The sequence below is a fragment of the Arvicola amphibius genome, chromosome 1 (assembly GCF_903992535.2).
Source record: "Arvicola amphibius chromosome 1, mArvAmp1.2, whole genome shotgun sequence".
Lineage (NCBI taxonomy): Eukaryota > Metazoa > Chordata > Mammalia > Rodentia > Cricetidae > Arvicola > Arvicola amphibius.
In genome coordinates, this window is record NC_052047.1 from 175,082,938 (window position 1) to 175,108,193 (window position 25,256).

Below are 25,256 nucleotides of genomic sequence, written 5' to 3' on the forward strand. Positions count from 1 at the left end.
GAGATAAGATCTGGGGATAAGTGGAAGTGGAGACTGATTACCAAGGTGTAAGAAGGTATAAGAGCACCCTTTCAGAGGAACAGGTTCTGTTCATTGTCTTCATTATCATGATGCCTTCCCAGGTGATGCCTATGTCTAGACTCAGCAAATACAACTTGAAATATGTGTGACTTAGCCTGCATGAATCCTAGTTAATCCTAATACCATCGAAAAATACTATTAGACTAGCAAGATTGCTCAGCAGGTAAGGAATGCTTATCACTGAGCCTAATGACCAGAGTATCATCCCCAGAACTTACACAGTGGAAGGAGAGAACCAACCTCATTCTGTAAGTTGTTGTCTGATCTGCACAAACGCATGCACATGTGCGTGCACAGGCATGCACACACACACACGTGCATGTGCATACACACATAGGGAAAGAGTGCAAATAAATAAATGTAAACATTTTTTAAATAAAAAATACCAATAGTTACTACTTACTGAATACTTCCTGTGAGCTAGATGCAAGCCCACGTACTTGATTCATGTTGCCTTACAGAACCAGTGCCCCCCTCAACAGGGCTCTTTTTCTGCAGATGAGACACACAGTCTAAGACTGAACTGAGCTGAGCAAGGCTATCTGGCTCCTGCCCACAGAGTATTGTGCTGGAGGTATGTGGGTCCCAGTTTCCCACAGAAGTCCTCTCTCCTGGCCTGCACAGGAAAGTGTGGGGAGTCACGGGCTGGGCAGTTTTCAGAGACTGAAATGGTTGGGTGGGATGTAGGTAATATTTACACACATACAGTTATGCAGCATGCATAAACCCCTGAGTTCACTCCCTAGGACTCCACAAACCAGGCATGGTGGCACACATCTGTCATCCCAGGACCCAGGAAGTAGAAGCGGGAGGATCAGAAGTTCAAGCTCACATCCTCTCATGAGCCTAGGATGCACGAGATCTTGACATCTCTCAGAAAAGTGGGGAGAAGGATGAAAACCAAACCAACCAACAAAACAAACAAACAAAATAAAACAAAAAAAATTTGAATATCATCTGGCCATTCCATTAGAAAAAGGCCAAAGTTTCCTCAAGAAGACTCTGGTTCTTCATTTGAGACTCAAAGACATCGTACTCTACCCTGGTACCCAGAGATCTTGTATCTTACCAGACCATTGCTTGCCCACTACTGCTCCCCATATCCATCAGCCCCACATATATGTCAGTGCTCAAGAATCCAAGGCACACCATCTCTGTGTGCTCCAAAAGTTCTTGTGACTGCCCTGCTTCCTAAACGGAGGCATCTTGTTTTGTTTTCTTTCATTCCTGTTGTAAACTCTGACGAAATTGTTCTTGGCATCTAGTTGAAATGACCAAGGAAAACAAGTTAGAGAGCGAACATGATGTAGCCAGGGGGAGGGCCTATGAGGGAAAAGTGGTGTAGTGGAAGCCAGGACTCTCCAGGCAGGAAGCCAGGGTTGCTTCCTTGTCCAATATATTCTGGCCCTTCCAGTGAGTTGCAGTTTGTTCTAGTTGGTTCCTGTGGATGGCGAAAGGCATGGCACACACCAGCACCAGAAGAATTTCTAGACATTTCAGAATAAGAGCCCATTCTCTTTAGCATCAACGGTGAGCGCACGCTAAAGATCTAACCCTGAGCTGATATGCAAGCATGTGCCTTCCGTGACCTTCCACATAAGTGTAACTGAGAACCATGCCCAATCCAGACAGCATACCCGGAGGCCCTCAGCTGTGTTTCAGGCACCAGTCAAGCCTTCAGAGAGTGGTCTGGAAATTTGTATTTAGCATTTAACAATTAAAGGTTAGAAGTATTTATGTACACTTCTAACCTTTAATATACACATATAAACCATCTCATCCTAACTTCTTAAAAATACGTATTTTTTCTTATTATTAATTCATTATTCTTAAAAATACATAAAAGGAGATTGGGGCCTTGACATGATGTCAATGCCAACATATCACTTTGAACAAGAGCTCTGAGGGTCTTGCAAGTGACTCTTCCCCTTATCATACATACATTGCTTCTGTGGTCCACCATCCTTCAGAAGGATACCTGACTGCTTCTGCCCATTCCTAGGATGACTGTGTCTGCATGCTTTGTTCTCCATTACATCTTCAGCCTTTTTTTTTCTGGTCAAATGTTCTCTCCAGTCCTAAACTGCCATGTCCAATAAGCTTCAGCCCCTAGGAAGCCATCCCTTCTATCTATTACAGCCTCTATTTGGAACATCTCCATCCATGCCACAGTCCGTGCTACACCTACTGCCAAGCTCCCAGCCCAATACACACCCGGTCCTCCTCTAAGATTTATCTCAAACAGGATTTCTCGATGAAGCCAGTGTCTCCAGTTTCACGTGCCCTTTACCACACCTGCATACACTGACTCCAGATAAAACTGGTGAAAGGCAAATTGTTAGACCATGTGTCAGAAATAATATTTCTGGCAGCTTTTTAATACACTAGTAATTTAAAGGGCACTGTGCAGGCTTTTCCACAACAGTTATTGCATTTTCTTTCCTGGGCATCTTTTCTGTAAGGTGGAGATTGCCAGCAGCATTACCTATGTTGCTTGCTTTTTCCAAGTGATACTTGATGTCAAGAAAACGCCTGACACAGGTCCCAGTTTGTTAAGGTTTCAGACTTTAGATGCTGCCTCTCAGTGCACATTACTGATCTGTGACATAGCATCAGCATCGCTGATTTTTGTCGTCTGTCAGTTGAGGCAATTACTAGTACATTTGTCCCACAGATTCCATGGGAGACTCATTCCCGAAGCCCTGATGAATATCAAAATTCATAAATGTTCAAATCCTTGTAAAATACATAGTATTTGTATATAACCTAATCAACTGTGTCCTTCCATATACTTTAAGTGCTGTCAAAAGTATTTATAGACACCTATCGCCATGTAAACTCTTCTATAGACAGTTGTCATTCTGTGTTGTTCAGGAAATAGTTGAACGATCAGGGAAAACATCTGTACATGTTCAGCACAAATGCAGTTTTTAATATTTTGAATCTATATTTGGTTAAAAATACAGTTGTAGAACACACAGAAATGGAGACCTGACCATAACTTCTCCATCATAATGTTATGAAAAGAACTGCCCAGATCCCATGCAAAGCAATACAGTGGTTCCTGGCACAAACGCCCAGGAAGTGTTAACATTTGGCTCTCATCAATGAGATAGCCCTAGATTAAGAAGTGCTACAATGATAATAACCTGGGAAATCCTCAAACGGCTACAGTTAGGGCTACCACGCAACCCAGCACTCCTATTCCTAAGTACACACGTAAGAGAACAGAAACATGCATGTCTGAGGACCTGTCTTCGTACATTCATGGCAGTATTGTTCATACAATGAAGCTTGGAAACTACCCAAAGGCCCGTCAATTGTTGAAGAGAAAGTTGCAGATGGTATATTCATGTAGTAGGTATTTGGCAGTTAAAAAAAAAAAGGACAAAGTGCTAGGCCACGCTACCCAGGGAATGCCCTTGAGAAGCTCACATATTGCCTTGATTCCATCTCTGTGGAATGTCCAGAAGAGGTGGGGTCATAGATAAAGAGAGCATATCATTGGTTACAGAGACTTGGGTAAGAAAGAAATGGGGATTGACTGCTAATGGGATAGGATTTATCTGGAGAGTAATAAAAAAAATACCTTGGAATTAAATTAATTAGACAATGGGATTATTAAACCACACTTCTTAGAAAACTAAAATCCACAGAACTGAGCAGCTGAAATGGGTGTTTTATGACATGCTGTTTATATCACAATCAAGCCACTTAAAAAGACAGGGCCTCGAGCAAACTGGTGTGAAAAGCCTTAAGCTGTGGTTCACATCCTGGTGTGGTTTGGCAGTCTTTCCCTGTAATAATTTGGGGTTTACTGTTGCAATTTACATTTCTGCTGTTCTTGGTTTGCAAAATCACTGCCAGAGGTGGGGGACAAAGGGGAGGAAGTTGGCTAGGGTGCCATCATGTGTAGCCTCCAAAACCTCTGTGACAACGTTGCCTTTCATGGGTGTGTGAATATTTGTGTTTGTTCATTCATTCATTCATTCATTCATTCGTGTGTGTGCAGGTGTGTAATGTAAGTATTAAGTTGGGAGCGTAGTCCCCAGCCCCCAGGCCTGAGGGTTGTATTGGTTTCGACTCCAAATCCCAGCATGCCAGGTCACCATTCCTACAGGGTATTTAAGTGACCTCCCAAAAGAGGATCACATGGTCTTTTCGTTCCTCCTGTGGTCCCGTTTTCAGGGCTTCCCGGTTCCACCTGAGAGCGCAGATCTCCCATTAAACCTGGATATTTCTTAATTTGGCTTGTTTTGATTTGGCTTGATTGGAATTTTTGTGTCGGCAGAGAGCTCGCGTTAGGAAAAACTCCTAACAGTAAGAATATTCACACATGTATGTGTGTGTAAATGCTCCTGTCATGTGTCCATGTGTGGACGCTAGCAGTCAATGCCAAGTGTCTTTCTCAGTCACTCTCCACTCGTTTTTGAGGCAGCTCTCCCACTGAACTGACCAGATCCACTTTCCATGAATTTAAGGGATCTGCTTACATGCCAGGTCTTCCCGGCAGGTGTGCAGGGTTTCAGCTGAGTATTGGAGATCTGAACTCACGTCTGCTTGTCTGTGCAGCAAGCACTTTCCCTACCGAGCCGTCTCTCAGGCTGTGCTGTTTTATCTTAATAGATGGCTAATGAGGAATTAGTGTTCGTATTATACTTTTATATGATATTTTAGAACTAAGTTACATCTTAACACCATCTGCCCAAGCTCAGTTCCACTATAATTCCCGTTTTCTGTGGATCTTCTTTCGGCATCCTACCATCTGAAAAGCATTCCATGGTTTAAAAGCAAACGAAATGCAGAGAAGACAGAGAGTGTGCTACTGCTTTTTGTCTTCAGTGTTCATTTTGTTATAGATGAGGAACAGGAGAGAGGGTAGAGATTAGGCCAAATCTCTGAGAACTTCGCGAGGAAAGGATCGGAATGCAGTGGCTTATGGACCCGGGAAGCAGATCTGCTTCTCCCACAGGGGCCCCACTAAGTCCATGAGCCCTGGGAATCGGGAAGAAGAGTTCATTGTAACTTCCTGCCAACTGTAGTTTGCTTGGCCAGCTCCGAGACTACAGCTTCCAATCATTCTAAGAATTGGAGGATTTACAGAATTCCCGAAAGCACACAATTAAGCAAGCTCCCAGCTTATTCCTTTCTTCCTTGTTCTAACTTGTGCGTCTGATGTTCATTCACACTGAACAGGTTGAACTTGTTGGGATGCACCCACCAAGAAACAGCCTCTTTCCTGCCCATTCCTACCCTCTGGGGTGCTGTTTCAGCATTCCATACCCCATCTTTATACAGTCTTACAGTGATCCCTTACCCTGCCCGGTTAGTCCACTCTCGACTGCCACTACACAGTTTGTCTACCCTTCTTCAACCTAAACTTGGTGTGCAGCCCTGGGAAAGGGGTAGGTAGCCTTTTCATGTCCTCTTCCCAGGCCTTTCCCTTTCCTGAAGTTCCCCTACCCAATCCCTGTTTGCCTATTGAGAAGTAGCAGAAGACAAGATGATAAAAATGGGAATTTCGAGGCCAGTGTTCATATCTGGGGCTCTGTTGTTTCCATGGGCAAGCATTATCAATAACTCTCTAATTTAGGACACACACCACTGAAATACAGCTCAGAGCACACCATCAGAGCAAACCACTTCACAAGCAGTAAGGTATGAATTAAGTGGGACCGGGCCTCTGACCGTCCTTTCCCCCACTGACCTCAGTATAGCCTCAGACTCTGGACAAGCTGTTCTCAGGGCCTCTCCATTCTCCTTTCAGCAATGGCTAAGGTCTCCTGCTCCTAAGACACACACCAATATGCCTATACAGTAATACTCCCATCTATCCCTCTGGTGGTCCTGGAATTTCAATAGTTTTTGTTGTTGTTTGTTTGTTTTTTTTTTCTGGTTGAATACCAGCTTTGCCAAGTATGCATTGATTTTCTCATATCTCCTTTTTTTAGGTATCCTGAGACCAAGTGGGGAATACAGATGTTTAACACTGAGACATGACATCATTTACAAAGTTATTCTCTCTCTCTCTCTCTCTCTCTCTCTCTCTCTCTCTCTCTCTCTCTCTCTCTCATGCACACACACACACATACACACACACACACACCTCATGTTTTAAGTAAGTCATAATTTTGCATTGAACCACATTCATGACTATCCTGGGCCAGGGGTTGAGCAGGTCTTCGCAGAATGGTCCTCAGGCAAGCAGGCTGACATCTTTGGGGCTTATGTAAGGGCCAGACCTCACTCAGACCTATACAATAGCAAGGTCCTCGAGTGAGCACTACCTACAAAACATTCTCTCTAAGAATCCTACTGAGAAATCCAGCAGCTTAATTTCATATGTTAAACATATTTACATTACTATTTAGTAAATTCCATTAAAACAGCTGTAAAGTCTCTTCTCATATTTTATCAGATAGCCTAAAGAACTGGGGTCTAGAATTTCTTCTCATCTGACAATTAGGAGGGGAACAATACAAAATTGCTAAGCTACAAACTTCTCAGCACAATTATAGTCACAGAGCCAGCTTGAGGCGCACGGAGATGTTACTGTTGATAGCCAAGGTACAAAGGAAGAGCCGCAAGCGCTTCGGTAATGTTTCCTAACGCTCCTTGTTCTTTTTCCTGGAACTGTCCTTTATGAACAAAACCCCACAATGTCCTATTGAACCACAGCAAGCGGGAAACAGGAACACCTGATCTGGCTGTCATTCATGAGTGTTTGTGCCTACCTGGGCCCTGAAGAACAGGAACTCTGAAGAACAGTAGCTCTGGAAAACAACAGCAACAACAAAGATTAATGGTGTGTGGTGGGGGTTGCTTTCTTTATGATAAACCTGGGAATCATGGTTAGTTTCTCCTTGTACAGCTTATGGGGCTTATTGAATCTGGGACTTGATATATTTAAGCAGTTTTGCGGTCACTCGCGATCTCCTTAAATATTGCTTCTATTGCTTCTAACCTCTCTCTCTCTCTCTCTCTCTCTCTCTCTCTCTCAATTATAATTTTATTATGTGTATGAGTTTCACATGCATGCATGTCTGTGCTTTGCATGAGTGCTTGGTGTCTGGGGAGGCCAGATGAGGGCAGGTGAGTCCCTGGAACTGAAGTTCCAGGCAGTTGTGAGCCACCCTGTTGGTGCTGAGAATCTGAGCCAGGTCCTCTGGAAAAGCAGCTGGTGCTTTTAACCACTGGGCCATATATCTTAGCCTTATCTTTTTCTTCTTGACCCCTGGTTATGCATCTGGTTGTCCTTGTCCAAAAGCTGATCATTCTCATGGGTTTTCATCTCTTGTAGTTTTCTTTTTCTCCCTGCTTTGTTCTATATATTTTCCACTGACAACGTCTTCGAAATAAACAATAGAATTGTAAAGGGTTACACACATGTTCATGAACATATACACAGTAGTTTGAACACACTCTTCCCCATATTCCACTGACGTCAGGTTTCACCTCTAATTACACCTGACCTATCTTCTCATACAGCTACCTCTGATCTCGTTTACACTATCTGCCTACTAGCCTTCCTAGCTGCTATCTCACTGGGTTCTGTGATATTCTACTTTGATCACTCACCATAAAATACCTGACTATGGCTTGTCTAGTCTAACACAGGAGAATTGTGAATCTCTCCCCATAGAGGGTGATTGCATTTCTCTCTGAAAACATGAAGAAAGAAACAAACAAACATATGGAACAATAAATAGAACTACACTACACTTATAGATGGGAAACAAAAGTTTAGTATACCAAAAAAGATACCCCGCAGAAATATCTTACAAAGACGTGACTCAATTTAGGATGCAGAAGAAACTGTCAAGGTCAGATGTATAATCTAGTGACAGGGTTTAACCACTGGGCATCACGGAGTGGTATGACGGATTGTCGGGATGGCATTTCACTATTACTACTAAAGCAATGGAGTCAGGTGTCTTAGCTGTCTCCCCTGCCCCCCCTCCCGCCCCTCACCCTCTACTCCACCCCCTTCTCCTTTTCAGTTCTAAGGATGAAAGCCAGGAATTTGAGCAGGAGCTCTGCTGCCACTGAGCAACAGTCTAGCCATGGAACCCTTACTTTCTTTTAAAGGATTTTTAATTACATTTATTTTCTATTCATCCATTCATTTATCAGAGGTGGCACACGGAGGTCAGAGGACAGCTTGCAGGAGTCAGATCTTACCTTCCCTGAGATTGGACTCAGGTACCAAATCAGGTCATCTAGCTTAAAGTCAAGCGATTTAGCCTGTGGAGCCATCTTTTGAGCCTCCCTTTCAATTTAAATCCCAGAGATCTTCCGAGAACTAAATCCATGAGGATGATCTCTCCGTCAATATGATGCTACCCTCACCACAGAGCTGGAAACAAGGGAGTCATCCTGTAAGAATCAATTAGGTATTATCTCTGCTGGTCAGAATGTTACAGTCTGCGAATGAATCTGCTTCAGGGAACAATTTCAGTAAACATTAAAAGTGGGAAAGTACATTAAAGTATCCTGTCTGGTCTTGAATTGTGCAAGGAAAATTCTTTTCTGGAGCTAAGCTAGAGCACCGTGGCCCAGAGGCTGGAAAGGAGGGGCTTTCTAGAAGAATTACTAAAATGAATAAAATAAAGTAAAATAAAATAAATGAATAAAATCAGCCCTCTTCCCGTTCTGGAAGTGTTTGGGTTGCAAACTCTCAAAGTGCGGAGGAATATACCAAAGCTAAGAGCGGTGGAGAAAGGCACCCCGTGGCGACAAAAGCAGGACCTCAAGGGGAAGCTTTGTTACCTCAAAGCAAGGCTGCCAAGGAGCAGTGTTTCTTCCAGCTAGGTTGCTTGAGTGAGTGCAAGCTCCCACCCTTAGCTGAGTGATGTAGTTGCCCCTGGAGATGCGACTCCCTCTAGGAAGCAGTAGCGCGTCCCCCCCCAAAGCATTCATGTATGGTAGACACACACCTAACTAACGCCACAAATATTTAGGACACACAAAATGAGGCAAGGCATTTTGAATGTGTAGCTCTGACTAGGCTAGCTCCGGTCCGCAAACCCCAAATGTGGCGCGCGGAGCACACTTGGCTGCGGGGAGTGGTACCCGGCGGCCCTGAGCAGTACCCACTGACGAGGCACCCACCTGCAGCTTCCGTTCTGCCGAAAAGCAAGTCCTGGTCATCTGTGGCTACTGCTCTTTTACCCATCAGCAAAACACACGGAGAAGAGATCTAGAGACGGTTTTTAGCAGACTTGGGTGGAGATTGTTTCCCGGACTCGCCCACGAGGGGGCACTGGTGGACTCCTGTTCCTGAGACGTGCCTGGGTGGCCCTCCTACTCAGACCTCAGTTCAAGCAGCAGGCGGTCGCAAACAACTTCCCCCACCCCCACCCTCGCCCAGTCCAGGTTGTTTATTTCAGAAGGAATGCGCCGGAAATTGAAGGAACTTTTTTTATGCCCCAGTCTCTCAATTCTGTAATTATACTAAGTGTGTAATGCTCTCCCGCCCCCGATCCCGTGTGTGTGTTTGTGCGTGTGCGTGTGCGTGTGCGTGTGTGTTTGTTGCTGGGTTGGTGTTTTAAAGAGATGGCTAATAGGGAATTCCTCTCTTTGTGGAGGTTGGGAGCGCACAAGGAACATTTCTCTTTCCTTTTTTTGTTTTGTTTTGTCTTAATATTTTCTAAATTCAAAACTTTGGTAAAGGAAAGGGCGGGATAAAGGGTGCTAACAGGGACTGGGAATCTCGGATTGTTGAGTTCAGAGATGAGGAAGGCTCCCAAAGGCATTTGTGACATTTATATCTTATGTGAGGAGGATACTTGGCAGTACTGTCAGGTTTTGAGCCCCTGTATAGATCAAAGCAAGAAGTATAAATCAAGAGTCAGGACAGCAAGAGCTCAGCTCTGGAAAAATCACAATGATGCTGCTTACCAACAAAGATTCAGATAAAACAAAAGTATGTTTTCCAAAAGGATAATGTTGGGTTCAGGGGAGTCACACAAAGATGGGGCCATACCCATACCACCAAAGTCTAATAAACCAGAAGCAAACGTTATTCCAGAAACCAAATTCCAAGAAAAAATAAAATAAAAAATCTCCATGGGGCACAAAAAGTTTATCAACTAGCTGAGACCACAGCCAGAGATGAAATTTGTAAGGCTGTGGCAAAGGACAGTTTCTAAATCCACCTTTTTCTAGTAGGGGCACCAAGCATTAGGTCTGAACAAAGGAATTTTTACAGTCTCAAGGTAAAACTCAGATACAGATTGTTAGGTTAGGAGCATAGGTCCCAGTCCCTCGCATCTATCCCAGCCCCCAGGCCTGGTCTGGACTTCAAATCCCAGCAGGCCAGGTCGGAGGGGTCAGGACCACTCCCCAGGGTACTTAAATGATCCCCCAAAAGAAGAACATGTGGTCTCCTTTTCTTCCTCTTGGGGGTCGCGTACTTTGCAGCTTCCCGGTTTCCCCCTCAGGGTCACCCGAGAACGCAGATCTCCCATTAAACCTGCATATTTCTTAATTTGGCTTGTTTTGATTTGGCTTGATTAGGAATTTTTGCATTGGCAGGTAACTAATATTAAGAAATATTCCTAACACAGATTGCCTTACTTTACAATCTTTATTAACCGAGTTATTTAGTTAAAGTAGTGTTTTACTTAATCTATTGTCTTCCTTGGTACTTTCTGGCAGTGTTTACTGAAGCCCTGTGGTCTTCCCTTTGATGCTGCCAGTTTCACATAGCAGGGATAATATGTAACCCAGAGGTCATACATCTGTTTCCTAAAAGTTGACTCAGCTCATATCCATCATTAATCAAGGATGGCTGGGGGCAGGGGAGGGGGTGCTAGGCTCTCAGTTTGCAGAGAGATGCTTTGGCCTTGTAAATAGAGCTCTGGGTTGTAAAGCAGAGTAACGCACTGTTAATAGCTAATCCTTAAGCTGCTGAGAAAGCTGCTGACAGTCTGCTCTCAGTCTCCTAGGCTTACAACTTTATATTTCTTATTTCTACAGTCTTATTTCTGGAATCTACATTTTAATATTCTTATTCTTGGACCCTTCAGATAAAGCAGTAGCTAATAAATAAGACCATGCAGAAGATAGGCCCTCCCTCCTTCAAGATACTTTTGAGTACGAAGGATGCATAGAGTCATAGAACACGGGCAAACAAACTATCATCCCGAGGTCAGATGTAGCTTGCCCTTTGCTTCAGTAAATAATTTATTATATCAGTGCTCTCTTATGTTACAAAAACAGAGAAAATATTTATTATTTGGCACTTAACAAGATCCAGAACATCATAATAGCCATGGTTCACATTCCTGGAATTCTTGGGACATGAGTTTTATGATTTTTTTAAAATGCTGGCGAGATCCCTGCAGCTGGCGGCGGGAAATGCTGGTGGGTCCCCGGCGGATGGCCGTAGGCAGGCAGGCCCACAGAGTAGCCAGTCCCAGGCAGAGACTCGCAGGTCCCGGGAGAGCCACCCAAGCAGGCAGGTATGAGCAGGTGGCGAGCTCACAGAGCAGCCGCGAGCGGTGAGTCCCTGGCGAGGCGGGCTGCTCACCAAGCAGTGAGCGACTGAGCAGGTTCCCAACGAGCAGGCGTATGGGTAGGGACATGTAACAGGCACATCGTATGGATCAGAACTGGACATTTATTACTTAGAAGAGAGAGAGGGGGGGGGGAAGGAGAAGAGAGAAGGGCCGGAGAGACAGAGAGATGTGTGTGCAGCCAAGAGGAGACAGAGAGAGATCCGAGATGGCGGGCAGGGCAGGGGTCGTCGGGAGTGGGTGTGGCTTGTCTCTTAAAGAGCCAAAACCATAACAATGAGGCCTAGTAACTCCTGGATACTGTGTGCTAGGAACCCTTAGGAAGAGCACAGACCCTTACATGAGGATTGGTTTTGTTTGTTTGTTTGCTTGCTTTGTTGTTGTTTGAAATAGTCTAGTATTATTTTTGGAGATACAACTTAATTTAAAAATAAGAAGGTCTAGAATAAAGGGTTGTCTCTGGTCTTGCATTTTTCTATAAGAATATCGGCATACTTGTTCCTTTCAATGCTTGTGCTAGAGAACACAAGAAATGTAGTTTCTAGTGATGAGAAGAAAATGGGAAATGTAGATATCATCATTGTCAGTCATTTGGGGATAGCTACAGGGGTTGGCTGTCCTCCATGGGGAGGCCCAGTGGCTGGTTTTGTCTATGGCACCCAAGACCTTTGAGTTGGACTCATAAGAAGGGAGACATTAATATCTCTGCCCTGCTCAGACCTGAAAAAGTAATATACCAATTTAAAGAGGGAGATTTCTACAACTGATGTCTGAAAACCTGATATATTTTTATATTATCTTGATTCTATTATAAGGAGTGTTTGTTTATTTATTTGTTTTAAAAATGTTTTGACTGTGCCCTTTGTTATTCTAGATTTTGACCCATGGATCCAACAAAAGATCCTGTTTATTACTACTGTTATGGTCTACTGGCCTGGTTTGTCACCTGGGTACTCTTTCCCTTTAAGATACAAGCCCCACCCACTTCCAACCCTCCCCTTCCTCCCAGGCAAGCTGATCTCTCACCTCCTCTAACCTGCCTGCATGCTCTCTCCCCATCTCTCTTTTAAAGAAGTAACTTTTCTCTCTCCTCTCCCTTTTTCTCTCTTTTTTCCTCCTCTTTCTCACCCCCTCTCTCCCTCCCTTTCCCCCTTCCCCTATTCTTCCAGAACCCACGAAATAAACTCTATACCCAAACTCTCTCTGCATGGACATCTGCCTGTCTCTTACTTGCTGTGGTCTCCCATCTGCAGCTGCCCTGCTGAGATAACCTGCCAAGACCTGGGGTGACCTGCCTTGGCCCCTCCTGGCCCACTGCTGCCCCTCAGGGGACCATCACCCCTTATTGGACTGACCTTCCAAAAAGAATAAAATTGGTGCATGACTTGGACAGGCTCTCTCCACATTCCCTCCTGCCTGCGGGTGGGCCGGCTGAGGACATGTAGGGACCCTGGACTCAGACCACTTTCCAATGCTACAAATGGTAAGGTTCCCTTGTTCAAGTCAGCTTTCGCTCACATTCACCTCTGGTTGCTTCCCATAGTGCTGTTCAACACCCCTAGCACTGCACTCACTGAGCGGTGCTTTGATTTTTGGGTCCTGGAGCTTCTGGAGTTATTTTTAGTTTAGTTTTGTTTTGTTTTGTTTTGTTTTTCCCTGCTTGGACCACTTGTAATTGGTCCTCGCTGTCTGGGGTTACTGGGAGTAGCCCCTAACCCCTGATTGCTGAGCTGATAAGCAGGGAATCAGCTTGGCTTTATTATAAACCCCCACACTATCCTGGAGGTGTTCAGCTAGTGGCCCTGGGATTTGTGCTGCTTTTGCCATTTTCATGTTCTCAGCTATGGGAAATAAACCTTCAAAAACTATCAGGTCCTTTCTGATTTCTCCCAGTAAACAGGACTGCTGGTCTCCCGCCTGCTGGCATCTCCTGCCCGTCTGCTTTTCCTTCCCCACCCATCCATAAACGCTCTTTTCCTCTCACTCCCATTCCTTCTATTCTATCCCTGCCACTGCTACCACGGATCCCTCAGAAACCAGCAAGATTAGTCAGATCCATGAGGCAGCTGCTTCCAGTTCTTGCCCTTGCTCCCTGCTGCGGCTAGTGTCTTACGGTGCTGAGTAATTTTCCTCTCTACTTCATGTATGAATGAATGTGTGTATTGTGTGACCACACAGATGTAATTCTGTTTTAAATGTATGTTCTACACAGCCTCTATGTCTCTCTTGTTATTATATTTAAAACTCCCATGGCTCAAAAACCGTGTTTTCTCCATGTAACATGTGACCGCCACCATTTTGACTCTGTTATATGTATGTTTTGCTCAGTGGCATGCTATGGGTAGGGCCCACTGAAGCATCCATTTTGCCCAACTCCTGATTAATATGTGTGTGTATGCATGCATGTGATTGGAGTTAACTATGTATAAACATAAGGTAGCTTTAACTCTGTGAATATGTGTATAAAACAAATTCAACTGGGTGTGAATGCACATATGTTTACTGTAAAATGTTATAATTGCCCGTTGTGTCTCATTCCAGACCAAGAAAGCAATAAGTCTCATATTTTAAATTGGTATGTACTTTTAAGTCTCTTACAAAAATACGTATATGTAATCCAACCCTGCTTTAAAATATACTAAGCTGTTCTCCACTATTGTCAGTTCTACCATTAAGCTTCTATTGCAGTTTTTTTCTTCTTTGTCTTTCACAAGTATAAATCTTACCTGTTAAGTTGAGAGCCAGTACTGACAAGCTTGGATCCAGCTCTCCACGTAGATCCTATACTGTATCTATACCCGATAAACAGCCCTCAACTGCTCAGAGATCTGGGGAATATGGCATTTAAATGTTTGATTATTAAAAGACTTCTCATAACAGAGAGAGACAGGTTGGCTCCTAGCACCAGCACTCTACTGCCTGGTTCTCCAACAGAAAGGGTGGAGCCTGCTGGACTTTCCCTGGGGCTGAGCAGGATGGTGAGTGTCACATGATCCAGATACCCTCCCCACCCCCCACCCCCCCACCGTGGCCACCCGGGAGAAACGCACACTGAGCCAGGAGTCTGTCAAAGCAGGATCTCACTTTATTCCATCAGGGAAGGAATTTATATAGGGCTGAGGTAGTGGGCTGGAGTCTTGGGGTGAGGTGAGGTGGAGTGGCCACATCAGTGGTGGGTGGGCAGAGGCAGGCTTAGATCAGGCTGTGCTGAGTCACTCCTCTCCAAACTGAAGTTAGGCTCAGGAAATTACACTAGGCCTCAACAAACTCAAGTTAGGCTTAAGAAGTTACACTGGGCCTCATGAGGCCCAACATCTACTTCCTCCACAGAAGACAGAAGACAAATGAGCACAAAACAACATCCATCTGCAATTCTCTTCATCAACTGCCAAGCAATGACCACTGGGAAAACTGCCTTTTATCTGAACTGAAGCTCTCTAGATGGTGGACAGAATCACTGGAATGGACAGCCTAGCTGCTCAGGTCAAGGTAGGTTTGTCATCCTATAGGAAGTAGTCCAACTCACAGGATCTTCTAAAGCCTGGCAGGCCCTTCACACAACAGCTAAACAGCAAAAGGCAAATACCACCCTCAACAATCATGGAGGACCCTGAAGAGTAACTCTAGGTAGCCAACCAAGTAAGTTCTCTGTCATTTTTAAATCAATAACTCAAGTAAAATTTTATCCTTCTCAAATATCTCTAATGCAGTGTGGCAGCTGAGAGGTTTCATTAGTTTAAAAGGACAACCTCACCAGACAAATTACAGTAAGATACAAATACAAGTTATTAGGGATAAAGGTGAGGATAAATACAAGTTATCAAATTCTCTCTCACACTGCCTTTCATATTCTTAAAGATACTTTTTATTATGCAAAAATTTCTGCCACAGTCATTCCAGTATAAATATGCTGCTGTTTATGTTTACACAAACCCAAAAAATTCTTGTGAGCTGAATTGAAATTAAACTTAAACAGGTCAGATACACCCCTCTAAATTCCCTGGTCCTGAAAATATATTCTTTTCTTACTAAACTTAACTTTGACCTCTGTTCTGCCAACACCTTTCCAGGTTCAAGAGACACCAGACAGTTCTATACCAGAAACCCTGGACAGGAGTAAAGAGACCAGCTACCCCAGGATGTGACCAGCACCCAGCTTTCTCAGGTTCTCCTCAAGATGATGCCCACAAATAAGCAGAAAGCAGTCTTGAGAATCTGCTATCCCAACACCTTTAACCTGTTGTGCCTTACTTCCCTTCTTTTTATTATAAGAAAGAGATGGGAATGTTATTATCTACTGGCCTGTCCTGCCACCTGGGTACCTATCCCTTTAAGAGACAAGCCCCACCCACTTCTAATCCCCCTTCTGCCTAAACAAGGGGATCTCCTGCCTCCTTCAGCCTGTACTCTCTTTCTCTCTCCATCTTCTCTTTTAAAGTTCTGTCTCTCTTATCCCGCCTCTCTCTTCTCTTCCCTTTGTCTCCTCTCTCCTCTCTCTCTTTCCCCATCTCTCTTTCTCTCCCTCTCCCCCTTCCCTTCCGTAACCCACTAAATAAACTCTGTACCCAAACTCTCTCTGTGTGGCACATCTGTCTGTTTCTCACCCACTGTGGTCTGCTACTAGCCACTGCCCTGTCGAGGTATCCTGCTGAGACCTGGGGTGACCTGCTGTGGCCCTTCATGGCCACTGCTGCCCCTTAGGAGACCACCACTGCTCTTCCTCTTTTTCGGCAGGCGTGGTGTGTATAGCAGAGTCGGAGGAAGGGAGACCCAGGACACGACCACGTGCGTGGGAGGATTGTTTATTAAGGGAAGGGGGTGCTCCACAGTGCGGATGGGATGGGTCAAGGGAGAGAGCGAGCACATGGCGGGGGTTTTTAACTTTTAAAGGGGTACGGTGTTCCTGGGAAATGTAGTTTTTGGGTCCGGCGGGGTGAAACTGCAATCTGCGCTTGCACGCAGGGGCCTTTTGCTCACAAAGGCCTTCTGGGAGGTGTAGTCCTCATTCCATGAGAATCACATCTCCACCCTTTTTGGTTTATTAAAAAATTTTGGGGGGAGTCTTAGTGGGTAGGGAATGGGGGCGTAGCCCGGTCTCATAGCTGCTTCCTGCTGACTTTGTGGGCGTCGAGGGATTTTTTTTTGGGGGGGGGTGTTCAATGTCCTGGTGTCTTGGTCCCATTTGCTGGCATCCTGGGATGGTTCCGGTGTGTCCTGGTAATGATGTCCTGTTTACTGACGTCCTGGGATGTCCTGGTGGTCCGTGTCCCGAGGATGGCTGATTGAAACCGCATCCGTTGGTGTCTTGAGGAACTGGGTTGTCGTTAGGTGTTATTTTGTTCGTGTCCAATCCGTTCAGGTGTGTCAAGCTGGCTTCCTGGAACTTAAAGAAAATGCCTTAAAAGAGAAATAAGGTTTTTTTGACCACATTTATCATCTGAATCCCTTGTCTCCGTGAGCGATGATGATTCCTGTAACGACAATTAAGTAGTTATTTAGAATTTAGAGGTCATACATAGGAAAAGAAAAAGGAAGAGGGTGTGAAAAAGAGAGAGAGAGAAAGAGAGAGGGGGGAGGGCGCGTGTGCACACGCAAAAGGGGGGCAGTGAGAAGAGAGAGAGAGAAAAGATTCAGGATGACTCCAAGAGACCAGAGGTCGCTGGGAGTGGGCGTGGAAAGGGGCGGGGACCAAAAGAATAACATTCCCGGGTATTTCTTACAATAAAAAGCAAAAAATTAGACATCACAGTTTGAAGGAATTGGGGCGGCGAATTCTCAAGACTGCTTCCGGCTGATTGTGGGCGTCGTCTTTGGGGGGCGGGGACCCGAGAGAAGGCTGGGTGCCGGTCACATCCTGGCATAGCTGGTCTCTTTGCTTCTGACCGGTGTCTGTGGCATGGAAATGTCTGGTGTCTCTAAGGTATTGGCAGAACAAAGAACAAAGTTAAATGAAGGAAAAAAATTTTTTGGACCAGGGAATTGAGCGGGTATCTGACCTGTTTACGATGGATTTCTTAATTCGACTCCCTGGAACTCACAAGAACTCCTTGGGTTTGTGAAAACAGAAGTTTTAAGAGATAAATTTGTTTTGAAATTTATTTGGTAAGGTGACCTGGTAAAACCTCAACCTGGTAAAACCTCTCAGCTGTCAAACTGTCAGAGATCTTTGAGAAGGATAAGATTTTACTTGAGTTGCCGATTAAAAAATGACAGAGAACTTACTTGGTTGGCACCCAGAGCTACTCTTTTTGGGTCCTCCATTGTCGCTGAAGGTTGTGTTTGACCTTTGTTATTTAGCGCAGTCCTGCCAGGCTCCAGAAGACTCTGTGCGCTAAGAAATCTGTAGGAAGACAGGCCTCCCTTGACCTGAGAAGCTAGGCTTGTCGATTCCAGTGATTCTGTCCACGTCTGGAGGTCTTTGGATGAAAGGCAGTTTTGCCTAATGGTCAGCGCTCGGCAGTCGAAGCAAACTGCAGGACATTGTTCTGCGTGCATCTGTCTTCTTTGGAGGGAGCAGAGAGCTGCTGCTAGGAGCCAACCTGTCTCTTTTTGTTATGAAAAGTTTTTAATAATTAAATATTTAAATATCACATTCCCCAGATCTCTGAGCAGTTGAGGGCTGAATTAAATATAGCTGCAGTATACTGGCTCTTAACAGGTCATATCCAGACTTGTAAAAAGGCAGAAAGAAACTGCTGGCAATGGAAGGTTAATGTCAGAATTGACAATGGTAGAGAACAGCTTAAGGCATTTTTGTAAGAGACTTAAAAGTACATACCAGTTTAAAATATGAGACTTAGGATTTTGTAATCATTTGCACGAAACACATGTAGCAGAGTAAACAGGAGAATTTTAGTGAAGACCTGGTGAAGAAGCAGGGTGAAATTGGGAGAGCTTGGTCACCTGACCTGGCTCTCAGCCAAGATGGCAGCAGCCACGTGTTTCGGGAAAAAAGTTACAATTTTTGAGCCGTAAGGACTTTAAGTTTAATGAGAGGGACCTAAAGGCATGATCTGCTCTGTTGCTGAGCCACCATGATATAAGAGAAGCCGCAGAGGGGAGGGGCAAAAGGCTGAAACCGAAAAAAAACTGCACCACGCCAGGGCTGGAATTAATAAAGCCGGCTGGAAGTTTAAAAGCCGGAGAGCCAGTTGCTATCCAGAGCCAAAATCGTGAAAACCCGCGGAAAGCACCCAGGGCCTATATCAGAACGTCTTCTGAAAGAAATATAGGCGGGATACAGAACCTTGCGAACACCCGGGTCCCGTGACCTGAGTGCTATGACCTAGCTGGATTTTGGCGACCCAGAACACAGAGGCCAGAGGGAGCCGCTCCAAGCGGCGGTTAACCGTTGAGAGAAGAAAAAAGTAAAGAGGTGGAAAAACAGATAAACCGAGGACCTGGTCCTCAGTCGAATGCACCGCACAGAAAGCGTGCAGTGCTAATGCGCGGGCGGATTGGTCCCCAGGACCAGTCCAATCCACAGGACCCTGGCAAAGGGAGCAACCGTGGGGGGGGGGGCACTTACCGAGTGAGCCAGGAAGCCAGTGGCGAGAGTGGAAAAGCAACCTGGTTCGGGGGTCACGTGGCACCAATTTTATTCTTAAAGACTTTAGTAGCTGGGCAGCTGCGCGGAGACCTGCAGAACACGTGTGACCAGGGCGGCGGGTGAACAGGCGGTGCAGCGGCGGGTTAACGGCACAGACACAGAAAATAGACATAAAGCTTTATTAAAGGAGAGAGGGAGAGAGGGGGAGAGGGAGAGAGAGAAAGAAAAAGAGAGGGGGGGGGCGCGTGTGCACACGCAAAAGGGGGACAGTGAGAAGAGAGAGAGGGAAAAGATTCAGGATGACTCCAAGAGACCAGAGGTCGCTGGGAGTGGGCGTGGAAAGGGGCGGGGACCAAAAGAATAACAATCACCCTTCGTGGGACCAGCCTTCCAAAAAGAATAACAGCTACTGAAATCTGGTAAAGTGAACAGATTCTTGAGCCCTAACAATAATCAAAAGGATGGGCAACAGAGTCAGAGGAGAGGGAGATGGTCATTGCTGGAACAGAGTTTCATGGAGTTTCTTTCTCTTAGAATACTCACAGATGCAAAACGATTTCATTGATTAACAGCTGCTGCTATTATTGGAGGACATTGCTGGCATTAGTTCTTCTTTGTCATTTCAGAAATAAAGACTGTAGTGTATTCCCCAATGTTTGTTTTACAGTGAAGACATTCTACCTCAGAAGGCACTTCCAAAGGCTCACATGGCAATGCCTACGCTAGGACAGAAACAGGGCTATGTAATGAGTCAATCTGATTAGTCTGAATGGTTCCCCAGAATTTCCTTCTCAGTCAGGGTGAATCAACAGACACTTTTACATTCTATTTGGAGAATGAAGAAGCAGCCATATTTACTTTTATGCTTGGTAACAGAGATCGGGTATTTTTGCAGTTCCTAACACAATGCACTCATCTTTTGGCTCAACTGGATGATTCACCAGAACTACAACTGCCTCTTATTCCTCTGGGTCCTTTTAACTATTCTACACTCTGGGCTAGGTTTGTGCTTACTCCATGACAGAGGTTCAGATTTGCAGAAGTAAGAACTGACCCAGATTCTGTTTTAGAGAGACATTGATCTGTCCTTGCTCACCCTTACTGCCTACTTCGTGGACTTCAATGTTGCTGACATAGAGACTAAAGCAAGAGCCTCACAAAGACTCCTACAAACACAGAACACAAGAATTCCCTTTAAGTTCTGTTTCTCTTTCCAAACTCTGACTCATACAGAGAAGTGCCAGAGAAAGTTGGGAAATAGAAAGTTAGCAATCTAGTTTCATTTCTGCAAATTCTGACTGCTACTTGATGGGAATTATTTCTGTAATTCTTGCGGTCCTTAAAGTAGAGGAGTTTTCCCAAATGTTTCTCTTATTTTTCCCTTTCAGCTCCAGGGCTACTGTTGACTTGATTTTATGCTGAGTATATCAGATGCTTCATAAAAACCAACACAGGTCAAAGTATGAGCTTTTGATTCCATCCTGTTATTTTGTATGAAGGTTGTGCTGAAGTGGCTTAAACTAAAAAGAATTTTTAAACATGGAGGGCCTGGATAGCCTAAAATTACCCCATAATTGTAAGGAAGGAAAGGTGCTTTCAGTACATTTTAAAAAATTATCTTATGTGATGAGTGCTTTATCTTAACATATATCTATGCCTGCTGCCCTCAGGGAGGCAGAAAAAAATCAGTCCCAGATCCCCTGGGATTGGAGTTATAGACAGTTGTAAGCTGCCATATAGGGGCTAAGAATTGAACCTGGATCCTTTGGAAGAGCAGTCAGTGCTCTCGGTCATAAAGCTATTACTCCAACCCCTTCAGGTACATTTAAGGAGGTTCTTATTCTTGGACTGGTATACGTTTGGGGTCAGCATTTGTGCCACTCTGCAAATATGTATCCCTAAATGTATCAGGGTTTCTGCTTTTTCTGTTGTAACTTGATCATGTAGTTCTGGGGTATGAGCTTTGTAGACGACATGTCATGTTGACGATTGGACACACCTGTATGCCCTCACTCAGGCTACTTAGTCCCTGTTCTAGAGCCAGACTACCAGAAGCAAAGGTCCTCAATTTACAATGGTACAGCCTTATACAAGTCCCTTATCCCTTTGTAATCTATTCCTGGGCATCTAAAGAAGAGAAAACGACTACATACATCAGAGATTAAACATAGCAGATGTAAGATGCAAAATAGTTCTAGGCTCATAGTTAGGGAGTAACTTTTAAAAGATTGTCAAGGAGTTTAAAAGAGGTAAAAACAGCTGTAGTTCAGAAGCACTGAGTCAGAGAACCCTAGATAATATCCTACAAAGCCAGATCATGGAAGGGACATATCTATATCTATACAGATATAAATATCCAATATATATGGGTTTTTTGGAGGATAATTTACTGTCTGGGAAGAAATGCTGAACTACCAACCTATTATCACTGGTTAGTGTTCTAGGCAAAAGCAAGCAAACAAGCAAACAGTGAGGAAAAATACCTAATGTAGAAGGAATGGAGCGGCCGGGCGGGGCTGGGTCCTGCCACCCGGCCGCCGGCTAGCTTTACACCCGAAATAATTACACGGAAACTGTATTCTTTTAAAACACTGCCTGGCCCATAGTTCCAGCCTCTTATTGCCTAATTCTCACATCTTCCTTTAACCCATATTTAGTAATCTGTGTAGCACCACGAGGTGTGGCTTACCAGGAGAGATCTTAACCTGCATCCATCTCGGAGAGGAGAAGCATGGAGACTCACTATGGCGACTGCCTGAAGCGTCTCCCCAACTCTCCCAGAATTCTGTTCTGTCTATTCCGCCTACCTAATTTTCTGTTCTCTTAAAGGGCCAAGGCAGTATCTTTATTAATAATGAAAGTAACACATAGACACTCCTCCGTCAACCCAAATGGAGAAAGGATTCACTTTGGTCACAACTGCAGAGATTCTAATCCATTGTTGCCTGGTACCACTGCATTTAAGATTGTGGCAAGACAGAAATGTCACAGGGGAAGGGCATGGCAAGAGAAAACTGCTCACATGGTGGCCTTTAGGAAACAGAAAAAGGAAAAGAAGGGGACAGGAACAAGATTCCATCTCCAGCAACCCATTTCCTCTAAGAATGCCCCTAGTTTCCACCCATTTGAAATAATTCTATTACATTATAAGTCCGTCAGTGGATTAATCTATTACTTAGGCAAGAGCCCTCATGACTTCAATTACTTTTTTGTTTTGTTCAAAGAAAAACCCCAAAGGGGCTGGAGAGATGGCTCAGAGGTTAAGTGCACTGGCTGTTCTTCCAGAGGTCCTGAGTTCAATTCCCAGCAACCACATGGTGGGTCACAACCATCTATGAGATCTGGTGCCCTCTTCTGGTGGGCAGGCATACATGCAGACAGAACATTGTATACATAATAAAATTTTAAAAAAGAAAAAAAAAAAAAAAAAAAAAAAAAAAAAAAAAAAAAGAAAAACCCCAAAGACCCCAAAAGGGCAGGCCCACTGACAGCCTGGGCTCAGCTCGGCTCTCAACCTCATGGTCACAATATATCTGATATGTCAGATATCTTGCATACCAAATATTTATGTTAATATTCATAATATTAGCAAAATTACATGAAACAACAACAAATATAATTTTATGGCTGGGGGGGGGGGCACCACACATGAGAAAGTCCCAGCAAAAGAAGGTTTGAGAACCACTGAGGCTAGATTAGAGTTTGCTCACAGAGACCCATGAAGAGTGTTTCTGCCAGGAAGATGCACTTCCCTGTTTCCCTTTGCCTCAGACTGATGAGGCATCTGGTTTCCCATTGACATACCTGTGATGGACACTAAAACCAGGGCTCTTCTAGTCCCCTTGCCCCCTATTGCAATTTTCAGGCTGTTCCAGGTCAGCAGGCTTCTCAGCCCTCCCCAGATCCATCCCCCCTTATCAGTTTCTCTTTATAACCAACGTTTGTGGTTTGGTTGTAGTTGTTTGCCTGCTCCTGATTTTCCTGCAACCCCTCACATGCAAGCAACCCCTGAGATAGCTTTGGCAGTTTGAATTCACTGTTCTTTCTCACTGAGGAGCAGTTCAGTTTGATGTTATCACTGTGCCCTCGCTTACACTTACTTTTAAGGATTAGCTTCCCCAGTTGGCAAGTTGAACCTCAATGCCAGAGGCTTTGGAGGACAATGTACACCTACAACAATCAGTTATGATGTTATTCCTGGGTAAAAGATATTGAAGGCCTGAGGACACTGACTTTCTTTGTTTACACACATCTGTTGGTTTGTGGTTTGACCTTTAGTTGGTAAGAGTTCATCTTGTCCTTATCTCCCAACTGCCCCCTAGAAATATTTGGCCTTAATTACATCATTTTCCTTCACAAGATTAGTGAGTGTGCCCTGTTTTTATTTGTGCTCCAGTTTCCAGTTGTTCTCAAACCTTCCACCCCATCCTCAGTAGGGGATGAGTGGCGGGGGGCGGGGTGTGTTTCCCTTGTTTGTGTCCTACAGCCTTTCAGCCTCACAGCTAAACTAGGGAGGTGATTTGGAAGCAGAGTGCTACAGTAGTATGAGGCCTGGTGGGCAGGGGGGAAGAAGGATGAAGTACAAGAGATGCTATGTTGCCATGCTAAGTAAGAAGCTTTTTCACAATCCTGGCTGTTAAGTTTCCTTCTCCTTTGTGGGTGAGAATGATACTTAAAGTGGAGGAAGGGCCCCCGGTGAGAGCAGCCAGGGGTCATGTTAGGGACTGAGAGAAGGATTCTTGCCTGATGAAATCACTTTCCTTCAGGAAATATTCACAAGGTTGGTTTCGGTTTCTCGGTTCTGACTGACAGTCTTGAACTGAAAAAAAAAGTCACAAGATTTGTCTTTTGCATAGCTGACCTGCCCTGATGGTAAAAATGAGCCATCTCCCTGAAGATTTGTAAACAAGCTTGCAGATCAGCTCTAGGCCTCAGGGAGCACTGAGGGAGACCCTACTCACAAGCTTGCAATTTGCCAGTCTCTACGCTCTGCTTTCTCCTTTGAATCTGAAGTCATCCATATAATAAGAGTGACAGGAAGCAGAGGCAGAGAGAACAAGGACACGCAGAAGTAGGTCTATTTTACTTCAGAGCTTGAAAAGTTGATAATAGCCCAAAGTTCACAATTACAGAATAGTAATCCTTTCAAGTAACCCTTTATGCTTTGGAAAACCAAGAAATCTCATAAAATATGAGGAACTTTCAAAAATAATACTTTTAAACTAGGATAAAAACATAATAACAGAAGTATGTGAAATATGTACTATATGCACATATAAAATGTCTAACATTATTTAATATATGGTGATCATATCTTATATATAAAATGTATACTTATAATATTTAACTTCTGTATACTAACATAAAAACTCATACTTAAATTTTTCAATGATAATTAAATGAGTCACAATTTTACATTTCTATATTTATTTTACAAACAAAATAATTATATATGAAATTAATATACAAAAATATACACAATATGTTATAAAAACATAAAATGAGAGATTGTTTTTTAAACTTTTATTTTATTTAAAAATATCTTTTTTCATTTTACATACCAGTCTCTGTTCCTACTCCCTCCTCTCCTCCCATTCCCTTTATCTTTCACCCCCACTCCACCTTCCATCCACTCCTCAGAGAGGGTAAGACACATTGTTTTGAGGAAGAACCAAGGCCCTCCCTACTATATCTAGGCTGAGCAAGGTATCCCTCCAAAGAGAATGGGTTGCAAAAAAAAAACAGTACAAGTGGTAGGGATAAATCCTAGTGCCACTGCCAGTGGCCCCACAGTCTACCCCAGCCATACAACTGTCATCCACATTCCTAGGGTCAAGTTTGGTCCTATGCTGGTTCCTTCCCTGTTGGACCAGAGTTGGTGAGCTCCCATTAGCTTAGGTAAGCTGCTTCAGTGGCTATCCCCATCATGGTCTTTGTTAAGTAAAAAATAATAAGACGGCTCTGCTGATGCAAGAAATCCAATTATGTCAAATCAAACCAAATCAAAATGCCCATTGTTTTGTTAAGCAAGAAGCTCTCGGGTGGCCGAGTGCAAGGCCAGGAGACAGGACAACAGAGAGCCCACGCAGACCCCAAAACCACGTGTT

General features: G+C 44.2%; 2 long non-coding RNA genes across 2 annotated transcripts; one reads left to right on the forward strand and one right to left on the reverse strand.

Moving 5' to 3' along the window:
- Positions 1–6,726: 6,726 nt before the first annotated feature.
- On the reverse strand, positions 6,727–9,307 carry LOC119808106. The gene is made up of 3 exons (XR_005284401.1): positions 9,193–9,307; positions 8,263–8,457; positions 6,727–6,854 (listed from the first exon to the last, which is right to left on the reverse strand). It is a non-coding gene; the product is annotated as an uncharacterized LOC119808106 (long non-coding RNA).
- A 2,121-nt stretch (positions 9,308–11,428) lies between these two features.
- Positions 11,429–16,067, forward strand: LOC119823021. Its single transcript, XR_005286889.1, has 5 exons — positions 11,429–11,546; positions 12,475–12,550; positions 12,854–14,578; positions 14,931–15,089; positions 15,671–16,067. It is a non-coding gene; the product is annotated as an uncharacterized LOC119823021 (long non-coding RNA).
- Positions 16,068–25,256: the final 9,189 nt, after the last annotated feature.